Here is a 26,325-nt window from a genome sequence, read left to right as displayed (position 1 = left end):
ACTTCCCATAACCCCACGCACTCGCCTCCGTCACTCGGCGGTTGCGGAGGCAGAGCGCGAGGCCCCACACGGAGCATGCGCAACCCTTTTCGACGTCTACCGCCCCGCGGCGGCCGAAGGGAGGTAGTGCCGGGCGACCCCGCGCTTCGGGGCCGCCCCCACCCGGGAGGGAAACACAGAGGTGGAATGTGCTGATTGCCCAAGATTGAAAGGGAGATCTAAGGGAAGATTTTTTAAAATCACGCAGGAGCTTCCTTATGCCGAATGCTAGCCTTGTGTGGGAGATAGCATCTTGCGGACGCCGGAGATCAGGGCGAAGCAGCCCAGTTGCCTTCAGCTGTGAATCGTCGAGTATTAGTTCTGGTGCAGTGTGTACCCGGCTCTTTGCCCGGTCCTGTCCTCTAGGAACTCAGGATGAGTAAGACCGCGCCCAGGGGATCAAGCTGTGGAGTACGACAGCGACGGTCCAATCTAGAGTAAAATTTCACGTGCCCGGGTGTCCAACTAGCGCTGGAAAGTTGCCAGTAGAACGAGGCGCACACACACCTGCTACAGGACGTGAGTCGGGAGGGCCGAGAGGACGCGGGCTCCGAAGCACCTGTGGGCAGGACCCCTGCAGCGCCCCTTAAGGATAAAGTACTGCCCACTGGCCCGAGGACTTGACCCCTCGGACCCGCCCGCGGCCAAACGCACGAGTGCCCTGGTTGAGGCCGTGTGGGTGAAGGGGCGAGACGGTCAAGGTACCGATGTTAAGACGACGGAGGAGAGGAGGAAAATGAGCGCCTGGCTTGTGGTGTTCCGTTTATTTGTTTTTTAAGTTTTCCCAAATTGTGGAAACAGAAGTTAACTATATTGTTGGGGAAAGTCTTGGTTGAAAGCCACAGAAAATCCACTTCGAACAGGCTTAAGGAAAAAAGGGTAATTGATTCAAAGTCACTGAACAGTCCAGGAGGAGACGTCTTTAGGCACTGTCAGTACCATAGTCTCCTTGAGTGGCAATTTAATTTCAGCAGAAATTAAAATTACTTTTTGATTGTTTTGTAATATGGCCTGTATTATATTTAATTTTAAAATTTCTTATAATAGTTGTATAAAAGCTATAAGCCTAAAGAGTTTATACTGTATGTTTGTACTGTTCAAGTAAAATAATAAAAATAATTTAATTAATATGGGGTCAGAAGTAATTTTTTCCCTTTAAAGGGATTTGTATATTCATTGGTTATCTATTGCTACCTAACAAATTACTCCCAAACTCTTAAAACGACAATAATCATTTATTATGTCTCACAATTTCTGTGGACCAGGAATTGGAGGGCTAAATTTTTGTTCAGGGTCTCCCATAAAGTTGCAGGCAGATGTCAGCTGGGGCTGTGGTCATCTGAAGTCTTGACTGGTGCTGAAGAATCCACTTCCTAGGTGGCTCACTTCCATGGCCGGCAAGTTGGTACTGCCTTTCCGCCTCTTTAAGTTCCTCTCTAAGTAGCTCTCTCCAGTGAGCTGCTTTATTATTTTTAAAAATATTATTTATTTATTTTGGCTGCAGCATGCAGGTCTTAGTTGCAGCATGTGGGATCTTTAGTTGTGGCATTCGGGCTTCTTAGTTGCAGCATGTGAACTCTGAGATGGAGCATGCATGCAGGATCTAGTTCCCCGACCAGGGATCGAACCCAGGCCCCCTGCATTGGGAGCTCAGAGTCCTACCCACTGGACCACTAGGGAAGTCCCTCCAATGAGCTGCTTTAGAGTCCCCACACCATGGCGACTTGCTTCCCCAAGAGTTGGAGACCCAAGAGACTGGTGGAGATGGTGCAATGCCTTTTATGATGAATGCTTGGAAGACACACACTGTCACTTCTGCAGTCAACACAGACTAGCCCTGATTCACTGTGGGAGGGACCACAGAAGGTTGTGAATACCAGGAGGCAAGGGTGATTGGGGGTCATCTCATAGGCAGCTGGCGGCTGTCGCAGTATATTATACAAATATGAGAAACAATACTGTTTGTAAACAGTTTTGGGAGTCTTCAGGGCCCCTAGTATTCTCCATGGCCCCTGAATACCCTGAAGACAACAAAGAACAATTTGTCCTTCTTGTGGGAAACATGGAATTAGTAGGCTGTGATCTTTGTGGCTCCTGAGCAAATGTCCCCAAGGTCTGTGCACCCTTTTCCCAGAATGTTTACATATTGCAGTAAGGAAGGAGAATACATAATGTCTACATATTCCCTGTTAGAAGTTCTTCTTTGTTTAGAAATTTTGCTAACCTGCTTTCTACATTTCAAGTAAAGAAATTGTCAAGAAAGTAATAATTGGTTGTCACTAAGGGTGTCCTGTTTTTTATCCTCAAGAAGAGTATTAAAATGCCTCTCTTGAAATCCTAAAATTTTCATTTTGTGATTAAAGGTTTATAACGAGTTAAGCCCAAAAGAGGAATAATCCCCAATTTAGGCAGATCTATTAATTCATCAGATACTTATGGAGCTCCTATTATGTGCCAGGCATTTTTGTAGGTGCTTGGGATAAATTGATGAACAAAACAAAGGTCCTTGTCCTGTGATGGTGGCAGCAGGGGCAGACTGTAGACTATAGATATAATAAAGAAATACATTTTACTGGCACACGGAAGATGGTAATTGCTACAGAAAATATGAAAAGTAGAGCAGGGTACAGGAATTGGGAATGTGGGACTGAAATGGGGCAGGTAACAGTATTAAATAGCAGTATTTAAACAACTGTTCAGAATTACAAGGAGCACTAAAGGGAGGAATAAAAAAAACCATCCTAATATATTAACTAATCACAATGTTCCTTCCAATTACCAAGATGATTTAACCTGTGAAGGAAACTTCACTGGCACCTGACAGGCCTTTTTAGCATCTTCATCTCTCACCACAGTGGGAGCTGCCTGTATCAACTGTTGATAGGATCAGCAGTCATCATTCCACCTACTTGTTATCTCTTACCACCTGAAAAACTTTAGTGGGTAAAGATGTAAGAGAGACAATCCGTATAATGGAAAGAATAAAAAATTTAAAACCCAGAGACAATGTAAACAGTCTGTGGAGTGAACAAGTTAACAGAGAATTCGAATTCGGGAGAGGCAGACCAAGGATGGTTGGTCACTCTGATTGCAATTAAGTGTGGGAAGGGCTATGAGAAAGGAATCATAGAGAATGATGGCAGCACAAATGAGGAGTTATCTGACCCACCCCACGGAGTGGCTGTGGGATTGAAATAAAAGGGACCAGAGGGTGGGAAGGGCATTCAAGAGCATCCTAGGCAAAAATAAATAAATAATAAAGACAACCCCGAGACAGTGATGACATGGCAATTAGGGAAATGCAAGCAGTCTGGTAGGACCTTAAGAAAGTTAGGACTGGGGAATGGTGAGAAGGTGATCATCATATGCTATACTAAGGAATTTAGATTTTATCCTGCAGGCTCTGAGGAGGATTTTTTTTTTCGGACTACAAAAGTAATACATAATTATAAACAGGAATTTGGAAAATTCAGAAGAATATAAAGAAGAAATTAAATCACACCAAATACCAATCATATATTGCTTTTTTCCATTTAAAAATATTGGCAATCATACTGTAAATACAAATTTATATCCATTTATTTTCACCTACCATAGAAATAAGCATTTTTGCATTTAATTAGTAGTCTTAGAAAATATAACAACTGTACAATCATTTGTTCACACTATAATTTCTTACCTGTTCTCCTCTTATTGGATGTATAGGTTCTTTCCATTTTTTCTACTATAATAAATAATACTGGCACTTCTGTGCATTTCAGATGATTTCCTTTTTAAATATTATTCTAAGGCTCTTTGTACATACTGGCATTGTATCAATGTGTATGTCTGCCTTTAACAAGTACATTTCTATCTCATCCTACCTACCTTAGCATTTAAGAAAAAATTCTTTTCTAATTCAAGGGGTGAAACGTTTTCTCATTAGTGAGATTAAATATTTTTATGTTTCTTAGGTGCTTCTGTTTCTTCTTCTGTAAATTACCTGTGTATTTTGCCTCTTACCTATTTGTAAGAGCCCTTTATATATTAAGGATATTAATCCATTATATTTGTGGAAAATATTTTTCCCATTTTTCTTGTCTTTTAATTTTATGACTTTTTGGACATAAAACATTTAAAATTTTTATGAATTCAAATAATCAATATTTTCATTTTTCCCATATTTTAGGACATTTCTAACCATGAAGTCTGATCAATACAGGCATATCTCAGAGATGTTGTGGTTTCTGTTACAGACCAGTGCAGCAAATCAAATATCGCAATAAAGCGAGTCCTATGAATTTTTTGGTTTCCCAGTGCATATAAAAGTTATGTTTACACTATACTGTAGCCTGTTAAGTGTGCAATAGCGTTATCTCTAAAAAAAAAATATTCATTCCTTAATTAAAAAATACTTTGTTGCTAAAAAATGCTAACCATCATCTGACAACTCAGGGTTTGGATAAATACCCAGAAGTGGCATTGCTGGATCATATGATAGCTCTATTTTTAATTTTTTGAGGAACCTCTATACTGTTTTCCATAGTGGCTGCATCAATTTACATTCTCACCAACAGTGCAAAAGGGTTCCCTTTTCTCCACGTCCTTGCCAACCAACACTTGTTATTCCTTGTCTTTTTTTTTTTTACATCTTTATTGGAGTATAATTGCTTTACAATGGTGTGTTAGTTTCTGCTTTATACCAAAGTGAATCAGTTATACTTATGTTCCCATATCTCCTCCCTCCTGCACGATGAAAGCCATTCTAACAGGTATGAGGTGACATCCCATTGTGGTTTTGATTTGCATTTCCCTTATGATTAGTGATGTTGATCACCTTTCCATGTACCTGTTGGCCATCTATATGCCTTCTTTGGAAAAATGTCTATTCAGATCCTCTGCCCATTTTTTAAAACAGGGTCCAATTCTTATTTGCCAACAGCGAAGGAAAAATTACCCTTGAATATCTCTTAAATAGCCAAAAAAGCATAGTATGTGATTTTGTGTTTGCAAAAATCTGTGGATTTTTTTCTCCTAATTCTTTGTCATTAATGTTTCCCTGCAGCTCTTCAATCATTCACTTTCTTCCCCAAGGAAACCATCTTGCTTATCAGTCACTTAAACAATAAAGTTCACGTCTCTGGGCCAATAGTCAGGAAACCTTTAAAACCAATCACATTCTTTTCAAGGGTTTTAGGACCTAGGGCACACACTGTCCAAGTAATGTGTACTATTTAAATGATTACTTCTCTTTCTTTTTCAGCCAATCGTTGAATTCTTTTAAGCTAAGAATTAATTTAAATGATGTGGCAGATAATCTTTGCAGAAGAAAGCCTTTTTTCCACCACCAGATGGAACTCTTTTAACATCTCGGTCTGAGGCATCTTGACTCTTGTATTTTGATTATCCTACTTGTTCAGGGCTTCTCTGAGAAGAATAGGAGAATAGATACTACCAAACTGTCTTACAAAATGGAGGCTGGTGTAAGGGAAGCAGAATGAATAAGGAGGAGAAGAATAGGGGATGAGGTTAGAGATGTAGTCTCCAGCAAGAATATGATATAAATCATGAAAAGGATTCTCACTTTCACCCTGAAATGGAGAGTACTAACTTGATGGCTTTGAGTGGGGGAGTAACATGGTCTGCCTTATGTTTTAGCAGGATCACTCACACTGCTGTGTGGAGAAGGGACTGGCTGACGGGGAGGGGTATCTACCAGGAACAGGAGAGGAAGAGGAGTAGCATCTGCACTCTGAGACAAGCTACTGGAAGCAAGGGCCGACCAGAAAGTGGCAGAATGCGTCCAGAAGGGAACTAAATGGACCAGATCTAGCTGAGGGGTGCAAAGGGTAGACTGAGGGGATGCAGTGGTGTGCCACCCAGATCCCCCTTTCTGGCCGGAGAGCGGACTGCTGATGACTCTCAGTTGAATCTCCTTTTGGGAACTGCTCTTAGCTGAAGGGTGCTGCCTCGCCTAAGGGTACAGCTCCCCCCGCTGAGGCAACCTGCAGCCAATGACGAGTTAAATAGGGGTGAAAAGATTCGGGGTAACTAAAGAACCGTGCCATGGCCTCTGTTGCAACTGCATCCCAGTTCAACTTCTTCCTCTGCCCAATCCTGCTGCCCTCACTCCCTTATACGTGTCTCCAAGAGCAGTTGCCAGTAAACCTCCCGCACGCTACCTGAGTTTGAGTCTGTTTCCCGGGAAACCTGACCTAAGACGGTGATTCTGTTCAAACGTAAATAAGACCACCCCATTTCTCAACCTAAAATCTTGCAAAGGGTCATCAGTTCACTCACAGGGAAACCAAAGTTCTCAAAGTAGACTACAGGTCCTCTAACCTCATCCCCTATTGCCCTCCACCTCACTGCCTCTGTTCCAGAGCCATATTGGCCTCTTTGCCACCCCCTGAATATGACAGGTACATTCCTGCCTTAGGACCTTTGCACTGTTTGCTCCTTTGGCTCTTTCCCCAGATATCTTCATGACTCACTCTTTCGCCTCCTTCAAGTCAGCTAAATTGCTACCTTCTCAATGAACCCCTCCCCATCCTTTCCACTGAAAATTACAACCTCCCCCCCCCCACTCCTAACCTCCACTATTCTATTTTACATCACTATCACCCTCTAACATACTGTCCGACCTACTTTTTTTTTTTTAATTGTCCCACATAGAGCAGGAGCTTTTCCCCCTCCATTTTGTTCACGGCCATATCCCAAAACATGGCACTTTGTAGGTGTTGCATAAGTATTTCTGAATGAATGACTGAGTGAATGAACGCAGAAATCCTTACCAAGTTAATTGTAGTAATCCATGGCGTGTGGTTACCCAGGGATAGTGTAGCAGAGACACAAGCTTATAGGTGCAAGCAGAGAAAGAGGAAATTACAAAGGACACTGAGAGGAAGTCAGAATACAGGAGGAAAACGGGAGAAAGTGTCACAGAAGACAAGGGTGAGGTGGGGAGGGAGGACAAGCGAACGTGAACAGTGCTGTCACTGTATGAAGTGAGGTAAACACTTATAGACTGAATGTGTCCCCCACATCCATATACTGAAATCTAACCCCCAACAGTGATGGTATTTGGAGGTGGGGCTTTTGGGGGGTAGTAAGGCCATGAGGGTGGAGCCCTCATGACAAGATTAGTGCCCTTATAAGAAGAGGCCAGAGAGCTAGGTCATTCCCTTTTACCAGTTTCTACAACAAGAAGTTTGCAATCCGCAACCGGGAAGATGGTTCTCACCAGAGCCCAACCATGCTGGCACCTTGATCTCAGACTTCCAGCCTTCAGAACCATGAGAAATGAATCTGTGCTGTTTATAAGCCACCCCGTCTATGGCGCTTTGTTACAGCAGCCCGAACTAACTAAGACAAAGACAGAAAGGTGTCTACTAATTTGATGTTGCTAGGTAACTCGCAGTTTTAAGCTAGTTAGGGTACTGTGAGCTGAGGGAAGAATAATAAGTAATGAAGTGGAAATGGTATACGGATTACTTTTTCACGAAGCTTGGTTGTGAAGACAGGAAAGAGGAAGATCAGAGCTGGGAGGAGGGCTCAGAATGAAGAAGTGTATGTGCATTTAGGTGGGAGTCTAAGACTAACTTGAGTATTTTATATGATGTATGGAAAGAGCCAGTAATAGCCATATAATTTATCATCCACATCAGAGTTTTGAGAGCAAAAGGGGACCGAACAAGTGCTAAATTGGATAGATGCCAGGACACTGGGGAATTTCTGTAAATGTGGACATAGGGTCACCCCATCCAAAGCTCAGGTTCTCCCTCCAATTCTTTCCTTCCTTGCACTTGGCAGGCGATTGCATTTTCTACCGGTAGGTGGCAGTAAAAGCTTGCCTCTGGGCTTCCCTGGTGGCGCAGTGGTTGAGAGTCCGCCTGTCGATGCAGGGGATAAGGGTTCGTGCCTCGGTCCGGGAAGATCCCACATGCCGCGGAGCGGCTGGGCCCGTGAGCCATGGCCGCTGAGCCTGTGCTTCCGGAGCCTGTGCTCCGCAACGGGAGAGGCCACAACAGCGAGAGGCCCGCGTACCGGAAACAAACAAACAAAAAAAAAGCTTGCCTCTTTTTGCCTTTTTGTTTTTTTTGAAAAGGCAACTAAGTATTGATAAAGGTTAGTTTAGCCCCAGGCATATGCTGAAAACAGATTTCAATTTAGATTTTACTTTGGGAAAATTCATTTTGTACCTTTTTATGAAAAGAAACATCTCTATCAGTTTTCAAAGAGGAAATAATATTTGAGCAATTATAAAATATGTTAGTTGTGTTGTATTTTCTGAGCCATTCTACCTTTAAAAGATGAACGTCTCTCTTCCTCCTAATACAGAATAACTTCTATCAATGTCAGCAGTTCAGTTTCAGTACGTGCATCGCTCTATGAACACACTTCTTATGTGTATACATAAATTTTTAGCCAAGTCCAATTTTGATAGATCTTGGGGGACCTTGCTATGGAGAGATTATAAATATTTTTAAATGATTACATATGATACCAAAATTCTTGTTGTCAAAGATAAGACTAGAGATGTCCAAAGAGAAAAACTTTTAGAAGTTGAGAATGGTAAGGTGAAAAAGCACACATTATTCAGGCCATCCTGGCAGAATCTAATTACCAAAAGACTTAAAATTCAGAAAACTTCGTAAGAAAAAAAACACAAAACATTAGAATAATTCTTTGCAGGCCCATTAGACAAAGTTGAGTTCAAAACCCAGATTTGCATTTATGAATTATGTGACCTTAAGCAAGGAAAATACTTAACCTCTTTGTCTCAAATTCCTAATCTGTGAAATGAGACTCAGAGGGCGTACTTCAGTGAGTTGTTCTGAACATTAAATAAGAAGACACATGGGTAAAGTCGATAAGTGTGTTTCCTGCTCTCCTCTAAACATGAAGACAGCTAGACTGAAACGAGGCTGATGCAAACTTAACCCTTGGAAAATAGATCACCAAGTTAAGAAAATGAAATTAATTCTAACAGTTGCTTTAAAACAAGCAAATAAACAACAACAAAACCCCCCAAAGGACTGGACATACATTAATTCAGTATTTCTTCAACTTTACAACTTGATCCCAATTATTCAGGTACATCTTGACCCAGGGACAAGTTTCCCTACAAGGGAATTTGGGGACAAACAAATTGCAACGTTTGGACTAGGGCCAGAATTCAAACTTCCAGGGCTGAGTCTTCTGCCTTTTTTTAATTTAACGAGCTGCATTACTCTGTCACTTCCTCCATTTCCTCTTCAGCTTAATGGAAATGCTAAAAGCCATCCACAATATTAACCATAGCCAATTTCATGGCTAGTGGTCTCCGTCCTGGAGGATCTACCCCAGACAAATGCCCTGCTACATTACAGAGGTCACGGCTGTTGAGATGGATCCTCCGGCCACCCTGGAATTGGCAAAGCTAGAGTCACTAATGGCTTTGACAACAAACAGGAAGTGTCCGTGGTCTCTGTAAGACTCCCTAAAATGCCCTTATTCTAGGAAATTCTACTGGCTCACTTCATTCATCTCATGATGCAGGCATTTTATCATCTGACATCATCACAAGCAGAAGAATGGTGAACACAGTACAGTAAGATATTGAAAGAGAGAGAGAGAGACCACATTCCCACAACTTTTGTGACAGTATATGGGTATAATTGTTCTATTTTATATTTTCTATCTCTCTTACTGTACCTAATTTATAAATTGAACTTTATCATAAGTATGTATGGATAGGAATAAACATAGTATATATAGGGTTTGGTACTAGCTGTGGTTTCAGGCTGCTGAAATTGGGGGTCTTGGAATATAATCCCCTGTGTATAAGGGGGGACTAGTGTACACATTTCTCAAATTATAAAATTCCATAACTTAATACTCTTAGAGTGACTTGGGTTTATGTACACAGGAAGAGATTCATTTGTACTCTTCTCTGCACTGATTTTTTCACCTTGTTTCTCCTTGTTCATTTGGTACCTTGAGATATGTTAGGAATCTTGCTTTTAGGAGATCAAAGAAAAACAAGTTTTTCTCCCACACTTCTGTGTTTCGTTTAGGTTAAAAATCAACATTGTTTTTATATTTGCCCAAGATACACCATTAAAATTACTTCAAAGCTTTCTGACCAAAATTTGTACAGAGAAGCCTTGTGGTGAACTGCAGAGTGATAATTTTATAAGAAATGAATTTCAAATGCTAGCAGGGAGGATGGTACTAGGTTTCCAAAATGACACTACATTAATCCAGCAAGCATATCTTAGAGCCATTCTGAGTCAGAGGACAGGATGATATGTTGATTTTAAAAGGTAAAAGGGTAATTCCAGGGTTTCCCTGGTGGCACAGTGGTTAAGAATCTGCCTGCCAATGCAGGGGACACGGGTTTGAGCCCTGGTCTGGGAAAATCCCACATGCCACGGAGCAACTAAGCCTGTGTGCCACAACTACTGAGCCTGCATTCTAGAGCCCACGAGCCACAACTACTGAGCCCACGAGCCACAGCTACTGAAGCCCACGTGCCTAGAGCCCATGCTCCGCAACAAGAGAAGACACTGCAATGAGAAGCCCGCGCACCACAACAAAGAGTAGCCCCCGCTCGCCGCAACTGGAGAAAGCCCGCACACAGCAACGAAGACCCAATGCAGCCAAAAATAAATTACATAAGTAAATTTATTTTTTAAAATCTAAAAAAAAAAGAGAAAAGGTAATTCCAAATAGCTAATTATGCATGGGGATCATTATTCATATTGACCTAAGTATTAAGGTGAGTTTCCTCTGTGACAGCGGTGCCAGATCCCATCTTACACAATGCTAAAACAGTTTTTCCTTCTGGTTTATACACAATGAGGTGACTATCTCTTTCCCCTGATGAATTCACGTTGGGGTACAAAACCTATAATTACCTGCCATGGAGATGGCAATCAGATGCTCCAGTGACCTCATCTGATTTCTATAAAGGATTCGGCAGTGCAAGTGGTGTTTCTCATGAAGTGTGAAAACCTGGTTTGGAATCCTAATTCTGTCACTTGCTAAAATGATAACTTCGGATAAGTTACTTAATTTCTCTGAGCCTCAGGTGCCTTGTCTGTAGAACGTGAAAAAGAATGCCTACCTCATAGGACATTTGAAAAATTAAATATAATACTGTATGTGAAAACACTTGGCAGGTGCTTAGAAAATGTTAGTTTCCTTTCTTCTATGAGGCTAGAGGAACACAGAGGGTAGAGAGCTGTATTAGTTAGCAACGGCTGCGTAAGAAACCACACCAAAGCTCAGTGTTCCCTCTTGTTCATGTACCTGCAAGTCAGCAGGGGTGACAGCTGTAGATTGTGAGTTGGTTGGGGTAGCTCTGCCTTGCTTGTCTTGCTCTGGGGCCCATGCTGAAGGGACAGCCACTACCTGTCCCTGTTATGGCAGAGTCAGAAGCACAGGAGGGTTAAAACACGCGAGCCCTCTTAAGGTCAAGGCTCAGAACTGGTGTGACGTCACGTCCACAGGCCACGCCCAGTCAGTGTGCAGTGAAATACATGCCACCTCCAGCAGGAGGCGCTGTGAAAGCCACATGCTAAGGGCATGGATGCAGGGAGGGTGAGAACTGGGAAAAACAAGCAACCTCTTAGAGAAGCAAGAACAGCCCCCAGACCTCATGGGAAGGGGACTGGGCCAGTCAAGGTCAGGCTAGTAAAATACCTTTGTACCCTCTGAGTGAAGGGATCAGGAAGGAGGTCCGTGCGGTCCAAAGGGACAAGGTGGCATGAAAGTGTCAGCCACTCCACATTTGCAAAGCTGTAAACAGTGGGACAGTGAGATTGACACAGCACAGGGGCCCCTGCAATGTCAGATGAGGTCCTTGGCCTAAAAATAGACAAATGATGATGATGAAAATCACTTCTCTGCTATAACACCCATTTATCGAATGACATTCACAAAGAGGTTGATTGTGAATATCTGCTTCCTGAATTCAGGGACACACACAGATTCTCTTCTTTTTGATCTGGCCTCAGGGAGGACATAAAGGCTTCCCTCTGACCCCTCATTTTACTCTCCAGGAGGACCTGTGATATGATTCAAGGAAAAACATGAGCTTCTGGAGGACACGTGCCAGGATGCTTTTGGGGGTGGCGGAGTCTTGGGCGGGAGGAGGGAAAGGGCCACTGTTCTCCTCCTCAACTTGGGCTTCTCTTGAGCTGCCCATGAGTTTGGAGGGACAAGGCTGGGCTGGGATGTCTTTTTCTTTTTTAATATAACTTTTTAAAAAAATTATTTATTTAGGCTGTGCCGGGTCTTAATTGCAGCATGCGGGATCTAGTCCCTCGACCAGGGATCGAACCCGGGCCCCCTGCACCGGGAGTGCGGAGTTTTACCCACTGGACCACCAGGGAAGTCCCTGGCCTAGGGTGTCTTCAGCTCAGGAGAGCTTGGACCTCTGAAGGCAAACAGGATCATGCGGAAGCCCAAGAGAAAGGAGGACTGATGCCTAGGCCTGCCTCTGCACGCTCCTCCGTCAATGCTGAGTCGAGCATCTGCCGTGTAGCAAGCACTGAGTGGAAACGCTAGCGAGGCAAAGACTAGTAGATCGATGGGCTAATAAACAATCACCAAATGCGATCAGCACTACAGGGAAAAGGAAACCCCGGTGCTGCTGGAATTACACCAAGCTTGGGAAGGTTAAGGAAGACTTCGGAGAGGAGGTGCGCCTCCTAGGGTCAGTATGAGAGTTGAGTACAAGTTCTAGGTCATAAGAAAGGGTGAAATGTTTTAGGAGTTTTCAAGCACAGCCCATGCACACCAGAAATGAGAAAGTGATAGGACATAAACTCTAACAGGGAAAGAGAACAGGGACTTACTGTAATACCTCCTGTTGATATGCCTGGCCACTTCTCATAGGTTTAACTCCTTTTCAACCATTTAACAATTATTATGCGCCCGAATCCAGCGAAGTGTAAGACAGACATGGCTCCTGCCCTCAAGGAGCTCGGCCAGTCCAGGAGATGACGATCAGTGTCACCAGGGAGGAAGGACGAGGTGTTTGTGACCCTCCAGCAAGGGGGCATGACCATGTGTAAAGCATGAGGAAAGGCTGGCAGAGGAAGGAGCGAGCTCGGTGAAGCAAGGGCAAGGGAAGAATATCCCAGAAATGTAGATGCTTAAAGTATTATATAAGAAAATTCTAGGGAGGGTGGGAGGGAGGGAGACGCAAGAGGGAAGAGATATGGGAACATATGTATATGTATAACTGATTTACTTTGTTATAAAGCAGAAACTAACATACCATTGTAAAGCAATTATACTCCAATAAAGATGTAAAAAAAAAAAGAAAATTCAATTCTGCTGTATAGCAAACAAGAAAAGCAACTGGGATAGATAACAAGCAATTAGCTTGTGAGGCAGAGGCAGAAAGTATAAAATGTTTTAAGGACTCAACTGTAAGACATGTTAAAGATAGAATAAATGAAGCACATGGGTGCTAAATACAGATAAAGAAGATGAAGCAACTGAGAGTGTCAATGATACACTGAAGGGTTGGGAGCACCAAAATGGACCTTACATATTCATAAGGCATGAGTCCTGCCACCTCTAGGTTGACGGTGATGCCATTACTACACTGGCCATACCTGTTGTCACCTACCCTGCCCCATGTATGCTCTGCCCCCCGGATGCAGGTAAAAGGCCTGGAGGATGATCAAGCTATTGGGAAGCTCCACTGGCTGGGTGTACTGTCCCGAGTCTCTCTGATAGGGAAGGTTATGTTGGCTCCAGGCACCTTTGACCTGCTGACTCCTCTTGTCCAACCCCTACTCTGGCCCTCGTAACCAGATCAGCGAGGAAGGATCGTGTGGCAGAGGGAGAAACACGACAAGCAAATGTGTGTGGGGAGGTGTCCCTGGAGGTCCAGTGGTTAAGGCTTCGCCTTCCAATGCAAGGGGTTCGGGTTCGATCCCTGGTCAGGGAGCTAAGATCCCACATGCCTCGAGGCCAAGAAGACCAAAACGTAAAACGGAAGCAATACTGTAACAAATTCAATAAAGACTTTAAAAATGGTTAAAAAAAACAAAAAAAAAGACAACCAAATGTGCAGAGCACAGGGTTCTGGTGGTGTCCTCCTTCTGCCCTGCCTGCAACCCATTCTCAGGGTGCTAACCTACCCTCTGTCCTTCCCCTTGCTTCTTCCTGTGTCTTTTAAGTGGATCTGATAACCCATGCAAGCTCCTTCATGTGGTATGTGAGGCTTTCTGTTCTGTGGCCTCTGGGAGGGTCTGCACGGCGGTGAGCTGGAGGCCACCACTGCAACGGTTATTTCCTGCATCACATCGTGCTTCGTGAGTTTCTTCCACAGATCAGCAGCCTGAGGGTGAAGGGCACCGAAAAGATTATCGTTGGGTTTATCCAGGGTTGGGATTCTGCCAGGTGGGCTCAAAGAAGGCAGGGTCAGGGAATCTAGGAAATCGGCAAGAGGGAGGTTGAAGTGATGGATCGCAGACCCTAATTTGATGAGGCAGAGAAATGAGGAAAAGAAAGGATTGTGTGACTGCGAGGAAGTAAGGGATCTGTGTGCTGGAGGCCTCCCCTCCGAGGGGATGAAGAAGAGGGATGAATGTGGCTGTGAGGGAGTGACAAGCCAGAAGGATGAGCTAGTGGAAGGTGGGCCTTCTGTTTACTGTGCAACCTTGAAGTGATGACGCATTTGCGGTTCAGAATCACCTTAACGGCACGCCCATCATCTTGGCGCTTAGTTCTCAGCACTTCATTGCATGTCTGTGCAATGGCTGAAAATCCATTGCGCTAAGACATCCTTCATTGTTTTGAACCCACCACCCCCTCCTTTGTGATTAACCCATCACACAGCTAACTCACAGCTTTTAGCATGGGTTTTCATATCTTTCTATATCTTTATAGAAAGATATCTCTATATCTTCATATCTTTCATATCTTTCTATATATATATATATATATATATAGAGAGAGAGAGAGAGAGAGAGAGAGAGAGAGAGAGAGAGAGGGAGGATGGATAACAACAAGGTCCTGCTGTATAGCACAGGGAATTATACTCAATATCCTGTGATAAACCATGATGGAAAAGAATATTAAAAGAAAGAGTATATATATATATGTAAAACTGAATCACTTTGTACAGCAGATATTAATACAACATTGTAAATCAACTACTTCAATAAAGAAAATTTAAAAAAACATACAATGTCCTGCTTTGATGCCCGAGCCACGGACCACCTGGCCTGAGAATCATAAACCAGAGACACCTTGACTCATGAAACTATGACTAAGAAATGTCACAGAAATGTCACTAGATGGGCTTCTCTGGTGGCGCAGTGGTTAAGAATATGCCTGCCAATGCAGGGGACATGGGTTCAAGCCATGGTCCGGGAAGATCCCACATGCCGCAGAGCAACTAAGCCCGTGTGCCACAACTACTGGGCCCGTGTGCCACAACTGCTGAAGCCCACATGCCTAGAGCCCGTGCTCTGCAACAAGAGAAGCCACCGCAATGAGAAGCCCGCGCACCTCAACGAAGAGTAGCCCCCACTCACCGCAACTAGAGAAAGCCTGCGCACAGCAACGAAGACCCAACACAGCCAAAAATAATAAAAATAAATAAATTAATTAATTAATTAAAGGAATTGTCACTAGATGATGATTAATCCCAGCCTGTTTCTCCCCTTTTAAAAAAAACCCCTAGCACAAAGCCCAAGTTGGAGTAGCTCTGAGATTTGTCTCCCGCTCCCTTGCTTGATGCCCTGCAAACAAATCCTTACTTTGCCGCAAAAAAAAAAAATTAAAATATCCTGTTTTAAAATTGAATTCAACAAGTAATTAAGGAGCTGCTGAGAGTCAGACACTGAGGCAGGCCCTGGCTCTAACGGTGAAAAGAGAAACACAATGCAGGGTGCTAAGGCAGCGCTCTTGGGGGTGGGGACCTTAAGTGGCATGCAAATACGTACAGCAGATAAAGGCAGAGCCACTCTGATTCAGGACCACCTCCAAAGCAGCCCATCTACCTGCACACGTTTGAAACCCTCTGTCCCGGGGGATGCTAACTTTGTCGCAGGTAGAGCTGAAGCTTTGTTCCCTTCTCAGAGTTATCCAACACAGTGAATTTGGGGGATAGCCTCTGGCTCGTGTTTTTACATTTTATGTCTCTGTGTGTGTCCATCAAAATATGTAATATTGTTTTGCTTTTCAAATTTACCAAAACAGCGTATTTTAATTATTGTTCTATAACGTGCTCGTTCTATTTTCAATACCTGTCTTATGTGATATGTGTGGACCTAATTTGTTCATTTTGGCTGCTGTTTACTACGAGATTGCATCATTGGATGACTATGTCACAGTTTATTTCGGCATTTTCCCATGGGATGGACATGTGTACAATATTTACAATCTGCTAGGCACAGTTCTAAGGGCTCTACAAATTCTCGTTCATGTATCCTCATGGCAGGTACTATTATTACCATTCTTATTTTACAGATGAGGAAACTGAGACACAGAGAGGCTAAGTAACCCATTCAAGGTCACACAGCAGATAAGTGGTAGAACCAGGATTCAAACCCAGATGATCTGTCACATCAGGGTCTTCATCCTAACGGCTGAGCTGTGCTGCCTCTTTAAGGTGTTTCCCTATTAAAGTCTTATTGTACTTACTGTTATGCCTATTGTCTTATGCACGTGAGCGGAGGTTCTTTCCTAGAACTGAGATTGCTGGGTCCAGATGAGATCTCTCCTCATGATGGGTTTTTACAGCGTTAACTAGACTGAGGAATAAAGCATCAGAGGAACAATTCTGAGGCTTTGACAGAATTCAGAGCAGTTAAATAGTTCTTCAATGTTTTATCCAGCTCTTAACTACAGGCTCTGTTCTGTCACTGTAACCATCCAAGAGGAGGTTAACAGACTACGAAAATACTTTGAGAGAAGACAGACTGGCCCACATCACATCAGTGGCCCACGTCAAATCTTCTGAATTCCTTCCTTCTCATCACAAACGCACTGTCACACAACTGTACGTTGCTGCGCACTCTATCCAGGAACTGGACATTTCCTCTGTATAATTTCAGCTTGTAAATTTCACTTATTAGCCTGCTAAACCACTTAGGGGATTCTGCATTACTCTATATGTCACTCTATACATTGGCCTAAACCAACAACGTTCAACACATTTTTGCAATATTGCTACCGTAAGAACAGAATAGCTTTTGGTTTTATAAATGCCCAGTACAACTGGTGTAAATCTTGGAGAATCTTTGTGTAGGTACTGTCTTCCCATTTTCTTCTTCTCATCCTGGAACAAACTATAGCACCCTTGTTTGAAAAGGACTGACACACGTGTTGCCGTTGTCACCAAGGGCACTCATTAAATTCAACAAATAAAGTTGTCTTACAGATGAGATGTCGCCAGTGAGCTTAGACATCAAATGGAAATAGAATTGGGAGCTTTCTGTTAACCCTTTCTGAAGGCTTTCTGCTTTGGCTGAGTCTGAAATAGCAAACACACAGCCCATAACATGCACCTCAGAAACGGTGAGGTCCATGCTTGCGCTTTCTCCCTCTTTGGTCCATTTCTGGGCCGCTTCGGGGGGACATGGGAAAGAACTGATTTGTGCGTCTGATTCAGGTACGTCCTGCCTCCACGGGCTTGTGTTTGAAGGCTGGCTCTCAGCTCACCAGTACAGTGGTCCTGAGACAGGCTGGGACCTGCGACCCTTCGCTGCAGTGCTTGCACCTGGACAAACGTCTCCTTGAGCAACAAAATACAAAGAAGCTATAAGGGACTAAAAATAACTGCATGCATGCGCAGTTGGAGCAAATTTTGGAAAACAAGATACAAAAAGACCAAAAACCCACTGCCACTTCTGAGGAGTTGGGAGCAAAAGCAGGGCACTGGGCATGATCCCTGCACACAGCACCACCAAGGGAGTGGGCAAAACACTTAAGCCGCCCCTCCGGCCCGAGCCCTGGACCCGCTCCCACCCTCACCCCATATAAGGGACCAGACTGCCCCCCTCCGAGCACAAGCATCCCTTGTGCTGCAGCGCAAGTCCCCATAAGGCCTCGCCTGAATTCCTCGACTGGCCTCTTACCAATTTCTGTTGATTAAAGAGTCCAAGAGGGCTTCCCTGGTGGCGCAGTGGTTGAGAGTCCACCTGCCGATGCAGGGGATAAGGGTTCGTGCCCTGGTCCGGGAAGATCCCGCATGCCGCGGAGCGGCTGGGCCCGTAGCCATGGCCGCTGAGCCTGCGCATCCGGAGCCTGTGCTCCGCAACGGGAGAGGCCCCAACTGTGAGAGGCCCGTATGCTGCAAAAAAAAAAAAAAAAGAGTCCAAGAACCCGGGTCGGTAACAATCCTAGTCCCTTAATCTCTGCAAATTGTCATTTCCTAATCTGTAAAATGGGGATAATACCACCATTTTATTGACTAACTAGTAAATTCATGTATCAATTCAACAATTACTGAGTTCCCAAAGTTCCTATTCTCAAGTTGCTCGCAGTAAGGGAAATAAATGTGTGTACTTGTGTACATGTAATGCTAGAGAGGAAATCTTAGTTTCTTAGTAGGTTATAAGAGGTACAATCCTATTGGGTGGATACTTGGATATTCCCTTCCTGAAGGGAGGATCCCAGCACTTGTAGGTGAACTGGTGCCCACAGTATAATGTTCTGATTCTAAGAGTAATCTTGACAGCTCACTCCACTGACAGATGCCTAGAGTCTTTATAAGAGGAGTCTTGACACCCTTGTCATTGCAGCACTATTCACAATTGCCAGGGGACAGAAGTAACCTCATGTCCACGGAGGGATGAATGGATAAACAAACTGAGATATGTCCATATAATGGAATATTATCCACCCTTAAAACCCTTAAAGGGCTTCCCTGGTGGCGCAGTGGTTAAGAATCCGCCTGCCAACGCAGGGGACACAGGTTGGAGCCCTGGTCCAGGAAGATCCCACATGCCGCGGACCAACTAAGCCCGTGCGCCACAACTACTGAGCCCGTGCTCTAGAGCCCGCAAGCCACAACTACTGAAGCCCGTGCACCTAGCGCCCGTGCTCCGCAATAAGAGAAGCCACCGCAATGAGAAGCCCGCGCACCGCAACGAAAGGGTAGCCCCCCCCCTCGCGCAACTAGAGAAAGTCCGCATGCAGCAACGAAGACTCAACGCAGCCAAAAATAAAATAAATTTTAAAAAACAAAAACAAAAAACAAGTAAATCCTGTCTTATACTACAACGTGGATGAACTTCGAGGACATGATGCTAAGTGAAATAATCCAGGCACAATAGGACAATACTCTATGATTCCACTTCTGTGATGCATCTAAACTAATCAAAGTCATGGAAACAAAGCAAAATGGTGGTTGCCAGGGGCTGGGGCCAGGGAAAAACGGGAGTATAGAATTTTAGTCTTGCAAGATGAAAAAGTTTTAGATATCTGTTGTACAACAATGTGCATATAGCATACTGCAGTGAATACTTAAAAACTGTGAAGAGGGTAAATTTACATTTTTTAAAGTTAATTTATTTTTCTCTGCGTTGGGTCTTTGTTGCTGCGCGTGGGCTTTCTCTAGTTGCGGCGAGCGGGGGCTACTCTTCTTTGCTGCGGTGCGCAGGCTTCTCATTGCGGTGGCTCTCTTGTTGCGGAGCACGGGCTCTAGAGCACAGGCTCAGTAGCTGTGGTGCATGGGCTTAGTTGCCCCGCGAGGCTTGTGGGATCTTCCCGGTCCAGGTATTGAACCCGTGTCCCCTGCAATGGCAGGCGGATTCTTAACCACAGCACCACCAGGGAAGCCCACGTTATGTGTTTTTTAACACACACACACACACACACACACACACACACACACACACGGAGTCTCGGCTCTAAAGTTCCCCATGTTGCGTACGACTAGTTCCTACCTTCCAGTTTCTCCCGCTTGTCTGCTTTCAAGGTCCTTTGGATCTTTTTTGGCATCTCCGCTGAGCCCCTTGAGACAACCCTCATTGTCCATCTTGCTCCGGGGTTTGTCTTTGATTTGCAAGAACTCGACTCCATCCGGAAACCACCTCGGCCTCTGAGGCCCGGAAGAAGGTCGCAGGCCAGGCAGATAGGAAATGGCATTACGGAGACCCTGCGCATGCGCATCCCCTACCGAGCATCCAGGCTGCAGGCCTCCTCCCGCACCCCTCCCCAAACATGGGAAACACCTGGAGAAGGTCTTGGGCACGTTGCTTCTTCCTCTCTCCACTTTCCAACCACCTGCTTCCTCCAGGTAAGAGTATTCTCAGCTCCTTGAGGACGTGTGAGCACAGGGCCACCTGGAGGGTCACGTGGTCCAGCATGGGTCCATGTGCCCGGCTCCGAGGGTACTCAGCTCCTGTGTTAACAAAGATCAACTTAGGAGGAGGACAGAGAAAATGGAGGTCAGGTCAGGGGGGGAATAATCACATGATTTTCAGTCCTCTCCCCTTACTGTGGTGGCCGTGAGGGTCCAAAATGCAAATCTGAAAAACAACAACAAAAATGCAAATCAGACCTTGTCACACCCCTTCCCCAAACTCTCTGTGGCTCTCTGTTGCTCTCCGCGAAAAGTTGACACTCCCTGCCTCGGTTTACCTGACCCCTCATCACCACCCTCTCTCATGTCCCCGTTGGCCACTTCTAACTCCTCGTCCAGGGCTCCAAAACTTCCTGGAGCTCCCAGACCGCCCTCCCACCCCGGACTTTTGTTGCTGCGTTTGTCGGGTCCTCGGCCAGCTCTCTGTTCCTACATCTCTCTCGCCTGGCTAATTCCTACTTATTTTTCAAGTCTTAGCAGAAATGGAGCATTGACCATGAAGCTAATGACGCTGAAGCTTCAAGGTCTGTGCCAAGCCCTTGTACCTAATTTGTAAGCTGGTATAACTTTTCTTAAAGTGGGTCTGCCGAGGTGTACAAGCCTTAGTTAGGCGTCACAAAACCTGAGTCTCTTTCTGGATCTCAGGGTATACAATCCCACCTTCCTAACTCCTTAAAATGGGGATCTTGATCTTGATCTCCTACATGAGTCCACTGATCCCACCCCACCCCTCCCCTCCCCTCCCCTCCCCTCCCCTCCCCTCCCCTCCCCTCCCCTCCCCTCCCCCTCCCCTCCCCCTCCCCTCCCCTCCCCCCCACCATCAACAGCCCTGCCCATGACAGCCTACAAACCATTTTGGCCTGAAACTCGTAAAGAAAAGGAATCTCACCTGTCTTTGCCGTTTGAGTGCCAAACTACAAAGTGCATAGTAGATAGTAAATAAAAATGTGGCGAATATAGGCATACCTCAGTCATTGTGTTTCACGTTCTTCCGCTTTGCAGATATTGCCTTATTTTTTTTTGTTGTTGTTATTGTTTGTTTTTTACAAATTGAAGGTTTAGGGCAATCTTGCGTCGAGCAAGTCTATCTGTGCTATTTTTCCAACAGCGTTATTTTTTTACTAAGGTATGTACACTTTTTTTAGACATAATGCTATTGCATACTTAACAGACTACAGTATAGTGTATACATAACTTTTATTTGTACTGAGAAACCAAAAAATTTGTGTGACTCGCTTTATTGCAGTGGGCTGGGACCCAACCCACAATATCCCTGAGGTGTGCCTGTATATGCCCTTCATAAGCTGATTTGGGGAAACAATGCCTTTTCTGCTTCCCAGGGTATTCCATAAAACCTCTGACAGGAAATGAAGAGTGGGGACTAGCAAGAAGAAACCTCCAGAACATTGCCCTGGGAGGTGTCTGCTGAGCGCTGCTGATTGTGTACCATTTCTTAGAGGTTAAAGGAATTTGTGGCAACTCCACAAATAAAGGCAGCTTCATTGTCTGCCCCACCATCTAAGGTTCTCTCTGGAACAGGGCATTTTTTATGAAAAAATAGAAACAAAAGATACAGCATCTCTTCACACTTAAGGGCTGTCCAATTTGCCAATTTTTCTTCCTCTGAGAGTTCATTACATTATACAGTCTTTTTCTGACTGAAGTCTCCAGTTAGAGCCATTAGACACTTATTTACTCCTGATTGTGCCTGTGGCTCAGGTGAAGCTCTGGGGACAGTGGGGTCCTTTTCCTGTCTTCTTTTTACCCTTGTGAGTTATTCTTTCTAAAAAAAGCTAACATAGTGTTTGAGAACATTGTCTGAAGTCAGACTTGCTGGGTTCAAATCACAGTTCTTCCATTTACTGATTGTGTCCCGTGAACTCGAGCAAGTGACTTGATTGGCTAATGACAGCCAATTGTGAAATTTTCAGGAACATTGCAAGCCTGTTGATGTCATGTTGGTAACTTGACTTCAGCCTTGAGGGTAGTATTTACACCACGGAAATTGGCAAATGCTGCAAATCGGTACCTGCCCCCTTCCCTAACCTGCTTATCGCATTTACCAGCTCACCCCTGCTCAGTTTCTGCATCTATAAAATAGGAGTAGTAACAGTGAATACATCATGGAGAATTCTGGGAGAGTTGAGTTAAATATGCTTACTTGTGCTGGCAAATACTCAATAATTGTGAGCTGCTCTGGGTGTTTCTCCCATCTTACATGGTCCAGAGCTTTTATGCCATTACTTCAAACACTGTACCGGCCAGATCCAGCACATACGTTGGTACATTTTAAGAAAATCACTTAGATTAATCAGTGCCTTAAAACAACTAGCTCATAATTGATAGAAAATGTGTGGTCTAATGTTTATGAGGCAGACACTGATGATTATAAAATTAGAATTTTTCTAAGTCTAGCATTGATTACTTTTGTTATATACATTTCCTTTGGCTAGCTGTTAGAAAGAATTTCTTCTTTGGAATTTCTATTCTTCTCCCAATTAAAGCAAAGTCTCTAAAGATAGTTTATTACAGCATTTGGTAGTTCAGTAAACAAATGTGTTCTAAAAAAATGGAAATAGCTGTGTTGAAGTAAAACATTTGCTGATAATTCACATTAATTATCTACAAGTTAGTCAAGACTTTGGTGAGCAAATAAACTCTTGGTAATGTATTGCTGTTATCTGAGGGCTAAAAATATATCTTATAACTATCTGACTGATCACTAATGACTTAATCACATATGTGTATTTAAATATAAATATTCTACTAGCAAAGCTTAAGTTCAGTGTTTTCTTAAATGAGTCCCTCATTTATCCTCAGTAGATTTGGGGGAATTTATTTTCTCTTAGTTTTCATGATTAGTGGAATACGTTTATCTTAATTTAACTTTATCAGCATTTGCATTATAGGAAGAAAGTGTTATTAATGGAGAGTCGATCATCACAAAATCATTATAGATTCTGCACCCAGGATACTTTGGAGAACTCTTCAACCAAGATGCTTAGAAGTTCATCTCTTCAAACAGTGCCCCTCTTCAGAAAAAAACATATAGCCTGCTTGTATGATGTTTACAAAATACCAGCTGTCAACATGGAGAAAGACAACGGCATTTGGAGGACATGGAATCCTGTTTCCTTTTCAAGATACTCTGGTGTCAACCTTGCTTGCTTCTGGGAATCCTTTTTCTTGCAGCAGTAAACCTTTTCCAAGCCTTTCTCTGTTAGTGGAGTTGAGTCCGGCTTCAGCAATACGTTTCAGGATAATTAATATAAATAGGTGTCTCCTTCTCCATAGGCAGGAAAGGACATTCCCAGAGGATGTTGGCCGCCCCCGGAAAAGTTTTTCTCCTACTTTTCCCTCCTCCTGCTTTTTCTGGTCCCCAGAGTTGGGCTTCCTGAGTCCCATACAGTCTGTTCCAATCTGTGCTCAAGTAGCCTTGCCCTCATGTGTAGACTTTTATCCCCATTCCGTCCTGATGAGGCTGACTTGGAAAATAGTACCTGTCACCTGGCTGAAATCTGTGACATTCTTCTGAACATGTCCACCACCTCTTCTGCTCATGAGGCTTCTGCCCTGGGGTCCCCAGGCCTGAGTTCTCTTGCCTCTGGTGTGTCCCAGTTTGCAGAACTAGGCTTCTACTGTGGTCTCTACCCCGAATTCTTTTCTGGCAAATTTTAGTTCTCCAGACATTACATGAATCCGGATCTTACACTAACCAGGCCCATAACAACTGGGGCTTGGCCCTGTGATCTGCCCTGTGGCTTCCTCCCAGCTATCTGAAGGCATATGTGTCCCCTGCCCCCATGTCTCCTGTCCCCCATGATGACTGACCACCTGCTGGGATTCTTCAGCATCACTTGCCTCCTGTGACCCCTGTTCAGCTGCCCACTATTTTCATTTGAACCCTTGGGTATCGACTATCAATATTTCCCACTTACTCTAAAGGGCAGTATAGCAAAGTGGTTAAAGCGTGCACTCTGGCACTACACTTCCTGGGTTCCAGCTTTGCCTGTTCCTACTCAGGTGACAGGACAGTCACTCCACTTCTTTGCACCTCATTTTGCCATCTTTAAAATGGGCGTAATCATAGTACTCTAAGGCTTGTTAGGAGGAGCTAGAAAGTGATACTTGCAAAGTGCTTAGAAGGTGGATTGGCACCTGGTAAGCTCTATATAAAAATGTGAAAAGGGAAAATTTTTTTTTAATAAATAAAACATTTTATAAGCCGAAAAATAAAAATTGAAAATGGTATTAGTTATGGGACTTCCCTGGCAATCCAGTGGTTAAGACTTTGAGTTCCAGTGCATCCATCCACAAGTTGGATGGCTTAAACAACAGACATTTATTTTCTCACAGTTCTGCAGGATAGAAGTCCAAGATCAAGGTGTTGGCAGAGTGGTTCCTTCTAAGGTGTCTCCGCTTGGCTTGCACGTGGCTGTCTCCTTGTGTCCTCACACAGTCTTCCCTCTGTGTGTGTCTGTGTCCTAATCTCTTCTTATAAGGACACCACTCATATTGTATCAGGTCCCACCCTAAAGGCCTCATTTTGATTTGACTTACCTCTATAAAGACCCTGTCTTCAAATAGAGTCACATTCTGAGTTACTGGGGGTTAGAACATCAACATATGAATTTTAGGGAGACACAATTCAGTCTGTAACAATAATTAAATAATTTGTGCCTGGACAGTGACAAGCCCCTGACTCTCCCTGGCAGAACCCCTGGCTTCTTTCTCCAGCCATCTCTCCTCCAGCATCCGGCCGGGACAGCAGGGGGACCTTCCTCACCAGCCCAGCCTGGCCTACAAGAGCCCTTCCTCCATGCTCTGTGTGACCTGGCATCACAGAGCAGGAGTCCAGCCTCTGCTATCTTGGTCCATTGTGCATTTGTTCAAAATTGTCAGAGGTAAAAACCAGGAGAAGATAACACAGAAAAATCAGCTCACCACACAAAGACAGCACTACCTGGTCATAGTTAGAAAGTTCTGGCCATCAGAGAGACCCTTAATGGTTTACTTCCTTGGGTGAATACTGTGGTCCCTCAGAGACCCTGAATGTTTTATCAAGCAAATATTTTGACCTCCTTCAGATGAATACTATTATTGCCTTTTTAAATACCAATTCTGAAGTTTGCAAACTTACAGCTATAGGCTTGACCACCTGCTCCATTGGTCTTTATCACAAGGTCCACCTTCCCTGTCTGCCATGAGGCCCCTTCTCCACAAGTCTGTTCCTGGAATGTGAGCCTCCTACGTTGTATTTATGTATAAATAAGCCTGGAATTTTGATGTATCAAGGTACTGGAGCATGATGGGTGCTCAGCTACTGGCTGGGAAGTTCTACCTTCTCTCCTTCCTTTGGTGCACCTTTGGTAAATGACAAAGTCTTATTTTAAATACTGAAACTGGTCTTGTTTCTACAATAAATGAAAAAGCCTTACTTTAAGTTCTGAAGCCGGTTTTGTTTCCGCAATAATAAAAGATATATACAGTCAGTCCCTATTTATTGAGCATGTGTTATGTCCCAGGCAGTGCTAAATACTTAACGTTATTCCATTGAATTCCTCTGAAATAGGTGTTGCTCGCTCATTTTACTAGATGAGGAAATGAAAGCTCAGAGCAGTGGCAGAGCTAGTTAGTGGCAGAGCCAGGATTTGAACCTGAGTTCCTCTGACTCCATGACCCAGGCTCCTTGGCACTCTGTTTTACTGTGTGTGTGTGTGTGTGTGTGTGTGTGTGTGTGTGTGTGTGTGTGTGTGTGTGTGTGTGTGTGTGTGTGTGTGTGTGTGTGTGTGTGTGTGTGTGTTTGTCTCCCAAATACCTCCTGGCTCAATCGTTATTTGTTGACCAAGTGGGGCCTCTCCTTTCTTCTTGCATTTTCTTGTTCCCATGTAATTTTCACTGCAGCAAGACGTGCCGATGCCGATCTGTACTTCTGAGTATAAGAGACCAGGCAGAGCTAAGACGAAACAATAGCTTATTTGATC

At 44.1% G+C, this 26,325-nt stretch overlaps 1 long non-coding RNA gene across 2 annotated transcripts; it reads right to left on the bottom strand.

The window, feature by feature from the left end:
• Window positions 1–1,179: 1,179 nt before the first annotated feature.
• Window positions 1,180–21,049, bottom strand: LOC137209398 (uncharacterized). 2 transcript variants are annotated; one of them, XR_010936034.1, is made up of 5 exons: window positions 20,211–21,049; window positions 19,923–20,077; window positions 18,111–18,325; window positions 16,675–16,784; window positions 1,180–1,884 (listed from the first exon to the last, which is right to left on the bottom strand). It is a non-coding gene; the product is annotated as an uncharacterized lncRNA (long non-coding RNA). The 2 variants fall into 2 exon arrangements; XR_010936033.1 differs by lacking the exon at window positions 1,180–1,884 and adding an exon at window positions 10,753–11,871.
• Between the last annotated feature and the right edge of the window lie 5,276 nt (window positions 21,050–26,325).

Source organism: Pseudorca crassidens, chromosome 16 (genome assembly GCF_039906515.1).
Source record: "Pseudorca crassidens isolate mPseCra1 chromosome 16, mPseCra1.hap1, whole genome shotgun sequence".
Lineage (NCBI taxonomy): Eukaryota > Metazoa > Chordata > Mammalia > Artiodactyla > Delphinidae > Pseudorca > Pseudorca crassidens.
Note: the sequence above shows the minus strand (reverse complement) of the source record. Positions and strands in the feature narration are given on the sequence as shown.